We start from the raw sequence: 17,349 nt of genomic DNA on the forward strand, positions 1-17,349 counted from the left end.
ACTAAAAACTTTCAAGTATTTCTTGAAGTACACTACAGACAAAAGTTTGGTAAAGCGCCTAAAGCAGTGCAAGAACAAAACAAAGCGCTTTATGAGTAAGAAGCTGTATCCTAAACCTCGCGCAAAGTCTAAGCGCTCCTGTAAATTAAACAAACACTCAACACGAACCTTCGCTTGCGAAGAGTAAACTCAAGATACATCATGCACGAGGAATAGAAACTTCATAGATAGGTAACTTCCCTGCAGGTATCATAACATCAATATAACTACGAAGTCAAACTATCGAGCTCTATCAAATTCAAAAAGTTATTTAATGCTCCGGCAAATATTGCTGATTACCAAAGTTTCAATAATTATTTGAGTAAGCGTGTACGAAACTAATCTTATTCTAATAAGTATAGTGTAATGGCCAACTAATGTCCCGTTTTTCATTCGCCAAATAATATTTTTTGTACTAACTAATGAGTTAAAACCAATTAATGATAATGACTAAGCAACTAGTTTCATATTCCATCCAGACATCTTCAATTCTACGAAATAACAGCATGCAAACAAAATAACTTGTGCTATTCAGTACGACAACAATAGGACTAAAATTTAATTAGGTGTGAGGTTACGCAGAACTGCGGTTACCCAACTCCTCTAAATATAACGTGGTGAATAACATCAAGTACATTTACTTGAGACTTAAAACTCATCTATAAACAAATGGGTATTTCTAAACGGCCTTGCGCAAAATGAACTTTTATTACAACTTCGTTTCGAATGCAAATTTTCACCGTAAAGCTCGTCATTATTCCAGACATCATCATTTAGCCCTTTGTTTCGAAATATATGCTTAATATGTGAACTGACCAGAAGCCTGGAATACATAATGCTTATGAATGTAAACATGTAAATGTGCTAAGACTTTATTCAAACAGGTATGTCTAAAAATCGTTACAATTCAAAAATGTAAGGTAACGTCCAACTTGAAGAAGAAAAAACATAAAATGTTTGTTAACTATACGATGAAATAAGTCTAGACAGGGGTGTAGATACGGACCCAAATAAATAACCCGTCGATGTTAAAATGACGGGCAATGGTTTCAAAATAAAAACACCCATCGAGTTACCTTGCGTTGCTGTGTTGCCCCGAGCTAGCCATCCAAACGCAGTGAACACCGTACGAACGCACCCAATCGCGATCTTTACTCAACTCGCGCCGTCAGTCCGGAGGTGACCGCGGGCGGGGCGGCACGTGCGGTGCTCGCCTCGCGACATTACATTGTGTTTATGTACGCCATTGTTTTAATTCAATCCGTCTACAATCAATACGACATTGAAGTGAAAACACACGGCCTATTTGCTGCATTCACTAGAATCTAGTGCGATTTCTTTGTCAGTAAAATTTTTCTATAAGTAGAATAGAGGCAAGACATTATTGACAAGTGAAACTCTATCGTACAATTCATTGGTAGGACGATTTTGTTTGTGACATTGTTATTCGACTGTAAACGTGTTAGTGATCTGTGTTGTAAAGGAAAGCATGCAAATCAATAATCGAGTGGATGCCCAGCTGCGAGTACCCGAGAGCTCTTACCGTGCGGTGTATTATACGGTTGCATATTGATTGGTTCTGTACCGGGATCACTGGAACTTGTCATCCAATTAACGGTGAGTAACGTTGCATTTAAAATACTATCAATGCATAAACAGCTATTTTCACAGATCTTATGACAAAATATTTGCAAAAATTTGAATCACCAAGCGACCTGATCCCATTTCAAGACTCATCTCGCCATATTTATTTACATTTGAAACTGTCAACAAACATGATATCAATTACAAACTACATTGGGATATCATCGATAACAACAAATACCAGTACTGGAAATAGTGTGATTGTATCAAGTGCCAGAACATCTGCATTAAGATAAAACTGTACCTATATGGAAATGTAGGCGTAAATCAGAACCCAAACATACCTATATAGAGAAAAGAAACGCAAGCTACTACATCAACAATAGCAGAGATCTAATAAGAAAGCTAATAATACAATAAGTTAGAAGAAAAACGAAATCTTTTCATAATTGTTTCTTAGAACAGCTGTGTATGACGATCAACAAAAGTACCTATTGTTTATTATCGGTAGACGCCGAACATAACGATGATGACAGAAAACATTTGTCAAGCGGTTTTCTAAATACATCGCTCATTTGAGTGGTTATTCCGAGAAGGAATTGTAAAAAAATACGTTTGGAGAAAACACTCAAAACCATCTCAGGTAACATAAATAATGTTATCCCAATAAGGAACTAGCAAAGGAAATAAACTTACTCCAAATGCAGTTCAAGTCAACGTTACTATTACATGCAATTACTCTTTGGCTGTGCCAAATAAAACTAGTTGTACACTCAAAGCCACTACTTACATCTTGTGATGAATGAATTTCGACACCTACTCGGTTGTAGCGCCTGCTCTGAATCCAAATGTTTAATCTCTATTGTTCATTGTATTACATTCACGTTCTACACTAATACCCATATTGTAAGCAAATGAATGAACTATTGGCTCTGTGAGTCACGTAAATCCTTAATGTGGTCTGTCTCGTCCTGTCTTAATCCTTTTGATTAAAAGGCTAGACTACCTGCCGGCCTCGCGCACTAGGGTCAGTTACTTCTATAACAATGGGACTGGAAACAAGAAGCCCGGACCGAAGCGCAGGTAAAGCTATACTGCACGCCCTTGCAGTTATTTTATAGTACTATAATTTTTTAGGAGGACATTTTATACACCGGCGATTTATATTTGAACAAAATTCAAGTGTTTGATTGTAAAAAAGCAATTACAGTAAACTAAAAAAACATGATATTGAAACTCATATTACCAAGAAAACACATTTATAGATAGTGATATTATTCCCATACGACGGCTTTGTAAAAATCTGGGAGCTCATTTGCTGAACGCACCTGATGGCAACGAGAAGGGAAGACAACCAGTTTCGCCACCTGGCCACTGCGCACACACGTTACCAAATCGCAGCTTGCCTTCAAGTCGTTCGTTTCATCATTGTACGGCCGACCACTTCTCATGCTTTTAATTTCAAAGAAACTCGTTTTACGAAGGACGCAGATGTTCCTGAAAACAATAATATTTACCATCTGTTTAACATGAAAAGAAAGCGCGTTTCATTTTGCACAGCGACAACGTCTACTCTGCGCTCGTTATTATTGCACGTAGATTAATTTTTTCACACTACAATTGCTTACCGTCTCTCCAATGATGCGCCATTGTCTTTTTATTACTCAATTCTTGACATGCACTTTCTATGCTGAACAAAAACATAAGTGAAGTATGTAGTGATTCAGTACTGCCAATGTTCATTCGAAAGTTAAATGACTCATTAAACCTAACTCTATTATTTCTATATAATCAAAAATAAACAAAGACGACAACAGCGTTTGACTCAAACAAAATCATCGCTTCCAAAGTCATTTTTCAACTGGACATTTAGTATTCATCCTGATTCATCCCATCGGTATGTCAAAGGGATAAATCGTGGTCAGAAATTCAAAAGAATCCTTGTGATTCATCGTCAAGGCTCTTTATTTGTGGCATATTTTAAATATTTATGTTTTCGAAAACTCTGCATACCTACAGCTGTTTTATGGAATTGGTATAGAGAAAATAATTGCTTTATAGAACACAAGCTCTAAGGAATTTGCATCGCTTTATGCTCATTAATTCCGTTGGTTAGCGTGAGGTTTATATTATCCGTAGCCTTAATCTAAAATAACCCAGATTTATTCAAACAAAAATTTCTAGCTATAACCTGAATAGAAATTCATTAAAGATCGTGAAATGGTGGTTTGAGACTGAAAGGCTGAAGTTAATATTAATTGCCTAAAGTTTAACCGAAGAATTATGTAAGTTATGAAAATGGATTGATATAATACAGCATAATCCGATAACGAAGAACGATTAGATGATATTGCAGATTGTTCCCTTTTGGTGAGAAACCATATATCATTTTAGAAAGTGGAATTGACACTTAAATAAGCCCAAAGTGACCAAGTACTGTAATTTTTTGAAATTTATTAGTACACATAACAACAGACATTACATTCTACTGTATTGTTCCATTCCACTCCTACCGCAATTATTTTGCAGCAAAAAATAAAATATATGAATAACGGTGTTTCTAATAAAATACCGTAAGCAAATAGTAAGTTTGAATGTTTAAGTGTTTTAAAACGTTTATATCTTATAGTAAGTACAGTGGCCTATTTGAAGAGCAAGCGCCTTCGTCACGTATTCACACATTAAACAACCTCAAGTAACACCAATTCATTTTCGTCGTGACAATGACAATGAAGACAAATTATGATTTCAATGACAACGTTATTACTTCTTACAAGACAAATACCACTATTTGAGTATTATAATGAGTTTGTTCTACTTAATAGGTGTGCCGCAAGGACCAAATATTGGCCCAATTCTAAACATTGAAACCGGTTTAACAGATATTGTTGGGATTGCCAAAGCCAATGATAACTGATTACGATTATGTCGTTATAATTACATCTATTATAACTAACAAAAAACAATTTTGTTTGCAAAATCTGCGAGATCTGTTTTTTAAAATCATTTTTAAATAGCATCTTTTTGATTCCAGTTTGTTTAAAGATATTCGATTTATCGCTCGATACTTCGAATAATTTTCGTAACCCACATTGGCACCACGCACGGAATGCCAGCCAAATTTTCGCTACTAATTTCTCTTGGCTTGAGTTATGACAACTCTCAATTTTATCTGCACTTGCAGTGATCTAAATAGCACAGCCAACTAAAACTTCAAAACTTTAACAAAAATTACCAGAAGTTTAGATTAATTTGTTCCAAATACAGTAAGGAGAATCGAGGTACTTATATAAAAAATACTTACGATAGTGATACATGAACAATGAACATTACCAGTGACATACTTGGCTTTATAAAATGTACTATTAATAAAAGTCGTCTTCGCTGCACGATACATCACAGAGCATTATTTATAGCCAATCAGATGACAAACAACTAGTTATTTATTAACACTTCAGCCGGATGCAAGCCGCAATTGGGCTATTTTCCCACGCAACAATGACAACGACCCACGCTTACTCTTGCATTAGAACATCAATGCTAAATGACACATTATGTGCATGGTGAAATTATTCACTGACAATCAACTTTGTTAACACTCTGCTGCAAATGTCTCTGGCACATTGTTGAACAAATGCTCTATGAAGACAAAATTGGAGCAATCATAAAAGTGTAGGAAGACGTACTAGCAGTTCTCCTTGAGGGGAGCTTTATGACTAGCTATGGATACACAAAATATATTAAGCCATTCAAGAATTTGAGGCCCATTCACCGTTCAAATAACATGTTCTTATTCGAGCACAGCCTAACAGTATATTAATTTAGTTGAACTCCTATCAATCAACAGTCAAAAAGAGTAAGTAGTCATTGACATCAAAATATGGGTGCTGTCTTCTTTGTCAAATAGATTGAAATTTATTTTGTAGCGGTTAATTTAATTTGACACACATAGGAAAATGTAATTCATTCACAAGTAGATAACGCAATAGAGGAACAATATTGACTCAATTGGTCACGTAACACAATGGGGCATTGAGCAATTGAATCGGCTCGTGTGATGCTTACAATCTCCAAAACGTAGTTACCGAAGCGGCGTCGAAAAAAGTTAACCAACTTTTAAAGTAACTTGTAAATATTCAAATATTTTGTTCCCACAAGTTTGTTATAGAAAATATCGAAGTGTTAATGTTGTAACACTTTCGATAATAATAGTAAGTTGAACTTGTTTAGTTTGTAAGTCCGTGCGAACTGGGACGGCGGAGTGGAAAGGACCCTTTCAGAGGTCCTTGACGTTTGCCCTACAAATATTTGAGTGACACCCACCTTACCTTAGATAATAGCTGGTTCAGAATAGAGATGTTGCTTTTGTTTCCTTGGCAAAAAGAATATTGTTGGGACATTAAAAAAATTTAACGCTATAAATTAGTTTTTTTGAGTTCAACAATATTTAATATTTGATTTGGCTTTAGTTTTAATATAGAGAGGACTTCATATTTAGCGTTGTGCAGCACAATATGTATGTTTCAATCTTAGTTAGGTATAGCATAATTTACCAGCTGCATTCTACCACACACCGAGGAACTAATTTGTTTTATTACTTCTTGGCTATTGTAATTAATATGTCGCTGACTCATATCTGCAGTCTGAACAGGTTTCTAATCGAGCATTAATACTGTGAATACCTTGAAATACTGTCTTCATCAATGCACCTGCCAATCAACTATCGAAACACCAACCTGTAGACTAAAATTAGGCAATGACTTCATGGTCTCACGTCTTTTAGAGATAAACGTTTTAAGAGCTTCAATCAACACAATAGGAGTTAATTTGTACAAGTACTTGAACAATGAACGTCGTAAGTATTCTTAATCCTATAAGGCCCATAACGTAGTACTATGCAGTAGAATACTCAGGCGTAATAACTCTTACATAATCTATTGTCTCTCAACAAGCTACGAGCCAGTTGTAAAACCTGCAATATGTAAGTACGTTGTTATGCAAAATTGCTTTCTCTCGATACAATTTATTAATAGTCAGTATCAAAGAATTTGCCGTGTCATTTAGATTGAAGACAGAATGGGCATGTGGTAGCCACCGGCAGTGAGAAATCGCTTAGACTCAGCCATTCGTAGGCGGCTGTTTAAATTCAACTTTGATATTGACCGAAGCGAGTTCATTCGCCTTGTTACGTTAACTTCGAGATTTTTATTGTAATTTATTTTAAGTATCTCTTCTATGTCATTTTTTGTCGATTCAAACAAATTCATTTGAACGCCATTTTGTTCCCTGATTAGTTACAAGTGGTTTATAAAAAATCGCAAGCTATCGATCAAAGTAGTACTTACAACAAAAACTAAATCACGGAATTGTATTGACGTAACGAGAAATCGCTTTATTACAATGTAAAAAAGAAACGCCTCTCTTCCATTCATCTTTGTTAGTCAGTGTTTGCACAGTCACCACCTATTCTTAGCAGTCGTGTCTGGTTAACTTTACTAAATTGGATCAAGGCATAATTCAAGTCAATATTTATGTAATTACGTTTTTACGTCGAAGAAATTCTTTTATAATTTAATGACGTAACTTTGTGGCTCAACGTGCACTGTACAAACTCGGAGAGCTAATTCCATTCCCCTTGTATGGTGTATTGATCCCTCTAGAGAGTTTGAATAGCCTTCTCCAGCGAATTGCGACCTTTATTCATTGTAAGCCATGGGCTCAATTGACTGGAGGACTTTAGTTAATCATTTTATTATTATTGATTGAACAATATTGGAGATGCAGACGGGCTTTATTATATTAATGAGTGGTCGCATACAATACTTAACTGTCTATTCCCCGTCCAATATAACTGCCACTCAAATACTTTATTATAAAAACTAAAAACAGCGTGGGTCTCGGTCGTTCACTCGCGTAGGCGCATAATGAATTTTAATTCGTCAGAAAATCTTGAAACTTAATTACGTTATAAATTAACACATATTATATCACCTCGAGTTAATATTCATATATACTCAACTAAATAAAACTGCATATTATTGCGTTTATTGTTGTTAAAGAAATTATATTCACAATAGTTTTCTTAAAAGTGCTTTCATAGTAAACAACATAAAATGATACGATCAAAAGAATAAGTGCCGTCCTTTTTATTTTTATTATACTACTTAATGCTTAGGCCTCGGCACCAGGATTTTAAGTCAAACGACATGCGTGGGTGAGGCATACGATAAAGATTTGGGTGAAAGTACTGTTGTTAACATTAAATATAGGTTATAGGCCTTAACGATCCCTGTGACCCGAATGGTCAAGGTGTAATGTTCGCTAGCAATCGTAAAAGTTAATTGTTATTCAGTCTGTATCATTCGCCGACAGTCACGTACACCTCTATGCGGACAACGCGACTCGACTTTAATAATCTTAACCCATTCATAAGTGCCCAATAAAACGAATGCCGTCTGACCTTATTCGTATAGAAACAACTCACGCAAAATCTTCGTTAGCGTCGCGTGATCAAGTCCTCTCGTATCAGGTTCCTTAATGACAGGATGCCCGAAAAAATCTTAAGGCAACTCTAAGCACCTCTTTCGTGTTCGAGTTTTCGTCTCCAACGGCCCTTCAACGTAAGGTTTTCTAATTGAATTTGTCCCTTGCCCATCTCGAGTTGGTCGAGGTTCGTCCAAAATAATTGCTCGAACCATTAACATTCCGGCCAGTACCGCTAACGTAACTTTCTCGAGTGGGTGGAACTACTATAATACAACATTACTCTCTTACGTAATTACATTAGGAGTCACGAAATTCGTGTGTCCGGACCTAAATTAAATCGCGGCTTCAACAAAATTTAAACTACATACTTATGCAAAATTCTAGATGATGCAACACCTGCCTTGTTAATGAGTTTAACCTCCATACCGTGCCTAAATAAACATCATACAGAGATACTGCTTGACCTCTTGCGAGCCACATCCCACCATATACATAATAGCATTGTAACAGAAACGCCGACAATAGATACCAGGGAAACTGATGCTTCATTCTCCATTCATGTGTCAACTGTTCGCACCCGAACAAGAGGTTATTGATCTGGAAATATAAAAGGTTCTCTGGGCATTGTCTTAAACGACGACGTTTCTAGGATGAAACAGGCTAAACGTGCCCAAGTGGCCGATTCGCTCCTATATAGAGCTAATAGCAGCACTTGGCCATCCCGACCCGATGTATTTTTGAACCGATATTGCTTTCGTTTCACAATCGAGATCTTATATGCCGTTCTCTTTATGATTTACACAGCGCTTGGCCAACGCGTGGTATGTTACAAATGAGTATCTTTTTATTTATCTTCTGTAACCATCTTTCGTCTGACAAATAAATATCAAATTCACAGTATTATACCTTGTTGCAAAAAAAGATAATGCATGCCTTTGACCACACCGAACAAACGAGTTTTTGATCAAATACAAAAACTAACCTTTTTATCTCAGCTCCAAATCCTCTTCAGTGTTGTCACTTCTCGTTTTAGAGGCTACGTAACTACCCAAAATGTAAAAATATCATGAAGAACGATGCTGTGACATTGAGCTCCTCTAGATCGAATAGCCGAGGGTAGTTATTTATAATTTGACGCCCACTTCACACCGCTATGCCATTCGTCGTCACGAAGCAAGAATTTTCTATTTGGGAACTTTATGAGTGGCAAGTTATTCAGGAATTTCAAGATTTTGTCATAAAGCCAAGTGCACTTCTGTTGTTTATTGCGCACACCATATGCCCCAAAATGACTTTATGTGCATAGAAATCTGACAAAAGATTTCAATAACCGTTTAATACGTTTCAAGTTCGGATGGGAAATCTAAATAAACATAGCAGTGCGGTGTGTTATGATTCTACTTAATATTACTTAAATATATTTTGTGTACAACGTGTACGGTCATTTCCCACGGTCGCGACTTCCATCATAGTAGGTAATCAAGTAATCACGAATGTAACCACAATCGTATTATTTCCTAATATACGTCTGAGCCATCTATCACGCTTGATGCGCTCGTAAGTGACCTTTCGTGAGCCTTTTTATTTACCAATAACTTTGCCTACGATCATAATAATATGTAATTGGTATACTATATTTAATTTTCGTCTTTTTATTTGTATTTTTCGTTAGAACTGCTTGCAGAATGTATAGACAGTATGAAATGGAATGAAACCTAATGAAAATTTACAATTTATTGTAAAAAATAATCATATTTTTGCTTCACCACCACACATATTTACATTACAGTTCAATGGCAGCTTGAACCAAACCGGAATAATCATTCTTCGTTTTTATGTACTCATTGCGTAATTGCCTTGATGCCAATTTTTCAAACAAAAAACAACAACTGGATTTTGTGGCGGTTATTATTGAATAGCAACATTACGTAAAATACGTTTTAAAATAACTTTTGGAATTATTGGTATCTAATATTAAGACTTACGTACTATCGGTAGACGATGGGCGATGGATAAAATCGTAGAACGTGTCGCACTAATAATACAATATTGTAGTAACTCAAAATACAACTATACCATATTTTTTTTATATATTAGAGACAAAATAATCTCTTCTATTTTATGTATAAAACAGAAAGAGCATTTAGTTTTTAGTACCCATAATAAGGAGTTATTAACCAGTTATTTGTCGATTCTGATAAAAGTTGTATTTTGAGTTACAGCACTATTGTATTTATTAGTGCGATGTATGAAGACCTATCGAAATTCTACTTGCAATTTCACTTGACACTTTCTTATAAATTATGCGTTAGTCATATTTACATTACGGTTGTAGAACCGATACTTGAACTGTTAGATGATACAACCCACGTCTAATTATACACAATCGATAGGTCGATGAAACAAATCGAAGCTCCCGTTATCGAGAAAATAGGTCGTCGAGGGATGAAAGCGTTTATCCCGAGGATTTAATGCGTGGGCAGATTTATACATCAGACTTCAAATCGAAGCTGTTCTTGATTTTGTATCGCAATGTCACTGTTTTAATATACATGAACATCGGAATAAGTATTGTTTCTATATTTATTCTTCTTTTTAATCTTATTTTCTTCCGTATGTATTTCTATTTGTTTGGTAAACTACAGTTATTATGCATTTAAATATTATTTTTATAATCATTGAACTAACTACAATGGGACAAATTCGAAGAATACTTTTTTGATCAGTGCTTGTCTAGTAATTGATAATTACTTTATATGCAGACGTTAACAAGACAAACACGAGTACAAGTCTCGATTTGTGGTATACATCGGCAATGTATCCTAAGCTTTTATACAATTTCAGGAAACTGGGCCGACGTCTTTTATTAGGCATTGGCAGACACTCGAAAACGTCGCCATACGCCCGATGAAACTGCTTCATAATTTATTGAGAAATATCGACCTGTCAAACGAAGAACTGGCAGAACAAGATCCTAAAATTAGATGCTCTATTAGTTATATTTACTTGTTTTTATTATACTTTCTCAATTAAGATTTAACGTTGCAGCTAGTGCAAGTAATTTTGAGTCTAAAAAAATAGGTGTTTTGTGCACCGAGGACATTTCACTTCAAACATTATTTGAATGCGAAACTATTCCCATTTAAATGTCCGCCTATTCATGAATAGACTTCCCGAAATATCCGTTAAATTGTTGTCCTGAAAGTGGAACCCGAAATTGTCATTATTTGAGCATTCCCTAAAGACCTTTTTACGTGTTGTTATACGTCCAAGGAATATGGCTGAATGATATAAAAAGTAGTAACCTTAAGCCGAGATAAGCGAGGGGATAAAATTATTTCAGACACACGCTTTATTGCTTTTGAAGTAGAAATAGCCTTTTACGAGTTGCGTGAAACAGGCTTAGGTGCTTAAAATAGACATCGTCCATCGAAGACATTACCTGGAAAGTATTTATCGTTGTTAGCTTTCTGATCCTAACGTATATGACGAATCGCTTTAAGTTGAAAATAAGGGATTAAATAAAAAAATTACTACTTACTCGTACCTACATAGAATACTTTAGTAATCCACAACGAACGGTTTATAAATTTGAAAATTCAGTCTGCCGGGTATTGTGGGGACTACCGCAAGATTCACCGCACACAAACCACATACTATGTATGGATCTAAAATTAGGCTGGGGATTCAGATGGTCAATATTGGATATTCGGCGTGCTACTATTGGAGAATAACCTATACATATTTAATGACTAGACAAGAAACGGATTAGGTGGTATATCAGCAATAAGGAATGCCAATACTGCAGTGCTATACCACGTTCTGGTAAATTATCTCGAGGAATTCAGCTTGAAGTTTATTATGATGTTGTTCTGCAAATCACCTGTCAGCTGCTCGCGCGTGCTTCAACGTCTTATTCCATAACATAATCTCTTCTGGTTGTTGGAATGTTACTACAGAATACACAACGTAATCCAGCATTACGCGATGCCAGCGATGCCACGCTAAAACACAATGTAATGCGGTAATGCTTCCTTATTATCCGCAAGATGGTGTGAAATTGCAATTTAATGACCCAGGTAATGGTGGAATTGTGTCGCCGTCGATAAAGACGTATTTATACTCAGAACCTTATTGGAAATAAGGGTTAACTAACAGTTTTCTCACCTCGTAAACCCGCACGTTCTCATCGGTATTGCGGTGTAACAAAACATGCGAGTTTCAGGTTAAAGTTGCTGTTGCAGCAAACTGAAACGAATGCGAATTATTTATTGTATCCGATGCCTGCATTTTTTGCCCGTTTTATTGGATTGACGTACCAGCAAAAAAACAATTCGGATAGTTGCATAACAACAATGCTATCGTAGCTCAACGAACGTGACGCACCGATAAAAGCTGAAAACACAGAAAGTATCTTCGGTACATCTAACTTGGATATGGCATTCCTTGGAGATTTAAGATATATTTTCTGTGGTCCTTGGAAGTTCTCGCGTGATGTAAGGCGTGTGAGTATTAAATATCCTTACGAAATAACAAAGTTGATATACGTCTTAACTTACAACTGGAGGGTCCTCAATGTAACTTTACCCAAGCTCTACTAAGTTGAGTTTTAAGAGCTTTCCTTAGGTATAATATCTAGACTCAATATTTATTGACGTGACTGAATCGATCAACTATTCACTTTCTAATCATTCTCAGGCACTAGTATTTTTAATTAAGACTTTGTTCCACCTATCGCAGATCTTAATAATATATCTTGCCCACTTCTGCTAAAAATAATCTAAATTGGTATCAAAATGATGCAATACACCAATTAAAGGTGAAAGTATTTTCTCCAAAGCCTGTTGGTGTTTAATTTGGTAATATGACGTTATATCCTACGAGTCTAATCAGGCGGAATCGGCCATAAATTATTTTATGTATTCTTGGTACGACGGCTCTATCGTTTTATTGACTTAGATCAAATGTACCATCTACTTGATGTTCTTTCGGCAATATGATTACTTTATAAATGTCTTACGTGCTCGACGTTTCGTAAGTAAGTACATAATAATTTCGAGTTAATAAAGATAGGTTACATTATGTACTTATTACATTATTTTGATAGACAGGTGAATGTAATTATAATTCAAATTAGAATCCTTTTTTCAGCTATTATTGCTTATGTCTATGCAATTAACAGCTAAAAAAATGTGGCAAATAACAAACAAGAATTAGCTTTCCTTAATTTGTTTTACGAAGAAAAGCGGACGCAATTTGTTGTTGTCTTGTCTTGCAACATCTAAGTAAATTAAACAAGTGCAATTCGAGGAAACATTGTTATTGTTCACTCGTGTATCCGTTCTTTCATTGCGCGAATTACAATCCTGTTTCGTCAATCATTGCTGGGTTTATTTTGTGAAGGAAATAAAACGAAAGGCATTACCATAACAAACAAGTGAGTGAACAATGTGCCCGGAACGACGCTCCAATTATCGTGGACCGGTCATACTCACATGGACTCAGTCACCGTCTGCATGTTAACCATACCGTAAAACTTAGGACGTATATCATTGTTACCGAGGAAGGAACTGTATGGTTTCCTTTACTTGCATGCGAACTGTGATAGCAAGTTAATTATGCGTGATGATATCTTTACCCGCGTACTTTTTGCCAGCAATCGCTTTAAGCGTAAATGTAGGTATAATGTACTTCATGAACACGTATGTTTTTTGTCTCTAATGTTTCTAGTCAAAAACATTTTTAAAAAACTGATAAAAAAAGTATTTTTAATAAAGTATTTTTGGCACAAGTAATCCTCTTTAGAAATGATAGAATCTTTGTGAAATAGAACCTTATTACTTGCTAATTAAAATGAATATCGAATAGAAATGGCTAATAAACTGCTCGTTGCCAACCAAGTAATTGATTTTAATGATTCTAGACTTTCTTTTAAGTTCTTTCCTTTCGTATATAGTATACCAGACACTCGTTTTCTACTTTACTGAAGTTTCGTAGCATCGTTAGTGAACCCGGATGGCTAATGGTCGCGATCATAGAAATTGATTTTCACTTCGCAAAGCCGCAGAGAGTCGCCAGTCATCATGTATAAACTATCAACAAAACATTGCCGACTCGCTGAGTGAAATTCTGTGTACTTTCAACGCTGAATTAAAAAGCAGCATTCTTAAACCAGTTGCAATAATCGAACGGAAAGCGACCAATAAGAGTTTAAAATTATTGTAGTGGTACAAAACTGAAGATGCCAATTGACGGTAGATACCTTCAATATGCAGATTCTCCATCCGATAGAGCTAACACAGCTACAATATATTCTTCAGCGATAAATAAAAACAGTTCAACACTACTCGTTTCTAAAGCAATAATATGCAAACACATTGCAATTTCTCTCATATTCAATATGAGACAATAACATTAGCATATAGCCACTTATCTACTAGACGAAATTGGTGCGTTATTTCATGCGATATGCTAAGCAGTGTATAAGTGAAGCATTTTCATGCAGTAGCACATCTCGTCTGTAGTTGGTAAGTAGCATAAGTGTGGTGTAGGTTTAGATGGTATCGAGCATTTCCGGTGGCCGCCACAATAAGCTCTCGGCCGGAAGTGCCGGCGCGTGCGCACACCATGCAATCTACAGCGCGACGGCATAATAGCCCATGATTTTTTATAGCGGATTCAATGTTATTAACGTACAGTGCGCTGACGTTACGGTAACTTGTATGACAGAGTTTTTTAAACAGTGGGTAATTAATGTTTGATATTTTATTTTTGAGTGATATATTTGAGAATGTTTGTTGTTATGGTTTAGTTTCGCTAAACTTGCAGTGTAAAAGGTAATTTAAGTACTATTTTTTATTATGTTACAGTGTAATGATGATGAACCAAATGGATACGATTCAGGTTACAGTTGCTTTGATTTTACTAGAAAATACAAGCCTTGTTGATCGGCCTTAAAAAAATCATCTTTACTATTGTATTCAAATTGTATAAAATTTAAATTATCACCTAACAAAACGTGTAAAATTCTATCATATCTAAATAAAATATCGTTTATCCACTTTACATCAATAAAGCACTATTGTCCATGTTTTGAACCATGTTTTCAATCATTATGGTGTCTGCACCGCACACGTGAACGTTCCATTCACTGACCACAGATAATATAACATTGTGAACATTGCCATTGAAAAATATGCTCAAATCTGTTCGTGCCTATAGTTATTAGTAGCGAGAACTTTCGAATAATACACCAACGATTGGGAAATTAAAATTTAACGGTGAGTGAACGCATGGAAACTACGCTTGAAAGCCATTGAATAGACTTAATATGTATTGAAAATGGCTTTAATTAAAATCGAATATTTAAAACTAAGAAACACTTGTCTCAGAAAAATCTTTGTGTGACGGTCGTAAAGTATTATAAAAAGCAAGCAAGTATTGATTCTTTACCGTGTCCTGAACACGCAAAGCATTGTCCCACAAGTTGGTTACGCAAGCCATCCTGCCTCCCACACTCCCCCTCTCAAATATAGAATATATTAAGAGCAATAATAAACTGGAACCGTCTACCCGTAAACAATAATTGAGTACGAGAGAGTTCGGTAACGAGTTGTAACTACCAACAATACTTCTGTACGGTTTCTGTTATTTCACATATGAATTGGTTAGCAAAGTAATTACGATGGTAGTTATGGGAAATAATCTCTAAAGATCATGCGTGCCACAAGAACATTACCTTGCATAAGTAATACACGTTATTACGTCTAAACCAGGTCAAAAAATTACATGAGATTTTTATTACCAACATTGATGCAATAATAAAGAATACCCACTGGCATTTGCCTCAATAAAATACCTGTATGCTAATTAAAACCCATTGTAATACTGGTAATATGTTGCGTAAGTTCGATTACTCCGCGACGTCGACATCTAGTCACATTAAACATTCGGTTGGAACATCGAACGAAGCTTAAATTAACAGCCACTATAAATACTCTAAAACATAAGCTAGTCATAAATTCACAGCTAATAAATGTAGATTACTGTGAGAGTGTGGTAGACCGCCCATTGTGACCTTTTGTAACTAGAATAACAATCAATTCCATATTTTCTCGCGTGTTCAACATCCGAACAATTACATAGGCGTTCATTATGCCAAATTGCGAAAGTCGTAACAAATTGTTTTAGAAACGCAAAGCTTTTGTTTGCAACTCGACGTTTCTCGAGTTTACTGCAGTCAAAGAAACCCTTCCTGGAGTTCTCTCGTAAATGTTTCCATGTACTGAAACGGCATTTCTACGCGTTTGAGGTGGACAATCTTCAGAGCAAAAGAGCATACGGTACCGCGACTAGCGTGCGAGAGCGGAGCGTACCAAATTCTTGTACTGTTAGACCCGCTTCTGTAAGACGCTATAAATCTTCCTTATTATTCACTAGACGTAGAACCGTCGCTACACGTTTCTGTACAGCGGCATGCACGCCGCTGATTGATCTCTTCACACGCCCGGATGGCTGTCTGATTCAATCCCTCAAAGGGTTATGGGCTTTACTAAATTTATCTCGCAATGAAATTTGCTTTCAAGAGCCGCGCCTGCCCTATAAAACCATTTCAAATTACTAGATCCATAAGAATTCAATTACGATTATCTGTGCGTTTTGATGTTGAGACGTAAATGTTTCAGAGGGTATTAAATGGATGAAGTCTCTTGAATAAATGTAACGCACAATTTAGCTCTGAGGCGAAAAGTTTCATAGCAACGAAGATAAAAGTTAGCTTCGTAAAATAAGAATAAATTACGCTGAGAATGTTTCAAAAACATTTTACTTAACATAAATACCGAGTCAAGATAAGATGACAGTCAGTCATTACGAGCCATTTCAAATTTGAATGTAGCTTAAAGCTACTCCACAAAATGAAAAGACAATAGAATGTTAAATTGAAACAAAGACAAAAATGGTCGTTAAGTATTCATGAAACAAATAAGTATTTTTGTACAACAGTATAATGTCTAAAGTTGAAACTTTATTTAAGTTTTTCTTTGAACATGCTCTTAGATTTTATTGTAATTAAAGTTTTCTTTGGCATCGTATAATTTTCAACATCGGGAATGTTTTTAATTAACTCCATCCTTCACGCATGAAGCTAATTAAAGTCGACAAGCGTCCCTAAATAATGTTGTAGGAAGTAATTGAACACAAGCGCATAGTAACTAGCACTTATCTAATTTAGTACAGAGA

The 17,349-nt window shown here is 35.7% G+C and overlaps 1 protein-coding gene across 1 annotated transcript in view; it reads left to right on the forward strand.

Moving 5' to 3' along the window:
- Positions 1-1,193: 1,193 nt before the first annotated feature.
- Arl4 (ADP ribosylation factor-like 4) overlaps positions 1,194-17,349 on the forward strand; it is a 45,247-nt gene continuing 29,091 nt past the window's right edge. The window contains exon 1 of the mRNA XM_076122463.1: positions 1,194-1,656. The gene's annotated coding sequence lies outside the window, so the exon portion shown is untranslated. The remainder of the gene's footprint in view (positions 1,657-17,349) is intronic.

The sequence above is a fragment of the Anticarsia gemmatalis genome, chromosome 14 (assembly GCF_050436995.1).
Source record: "Anticarsia gemmatalis isolate Benzon Research Colony breed Stoneville strain chromosome 14, ilAntGemm2 primary, whole genome shotgun sequence".
In the NCBI taxonomy this organism is placed as follows: domain Eukaryota; kingdom Metazoa; phylum Arthropoda; class Insecta; order Lepidoptera; family Erebidae; genus Anticarsia; species Anticarsia gemmatalis.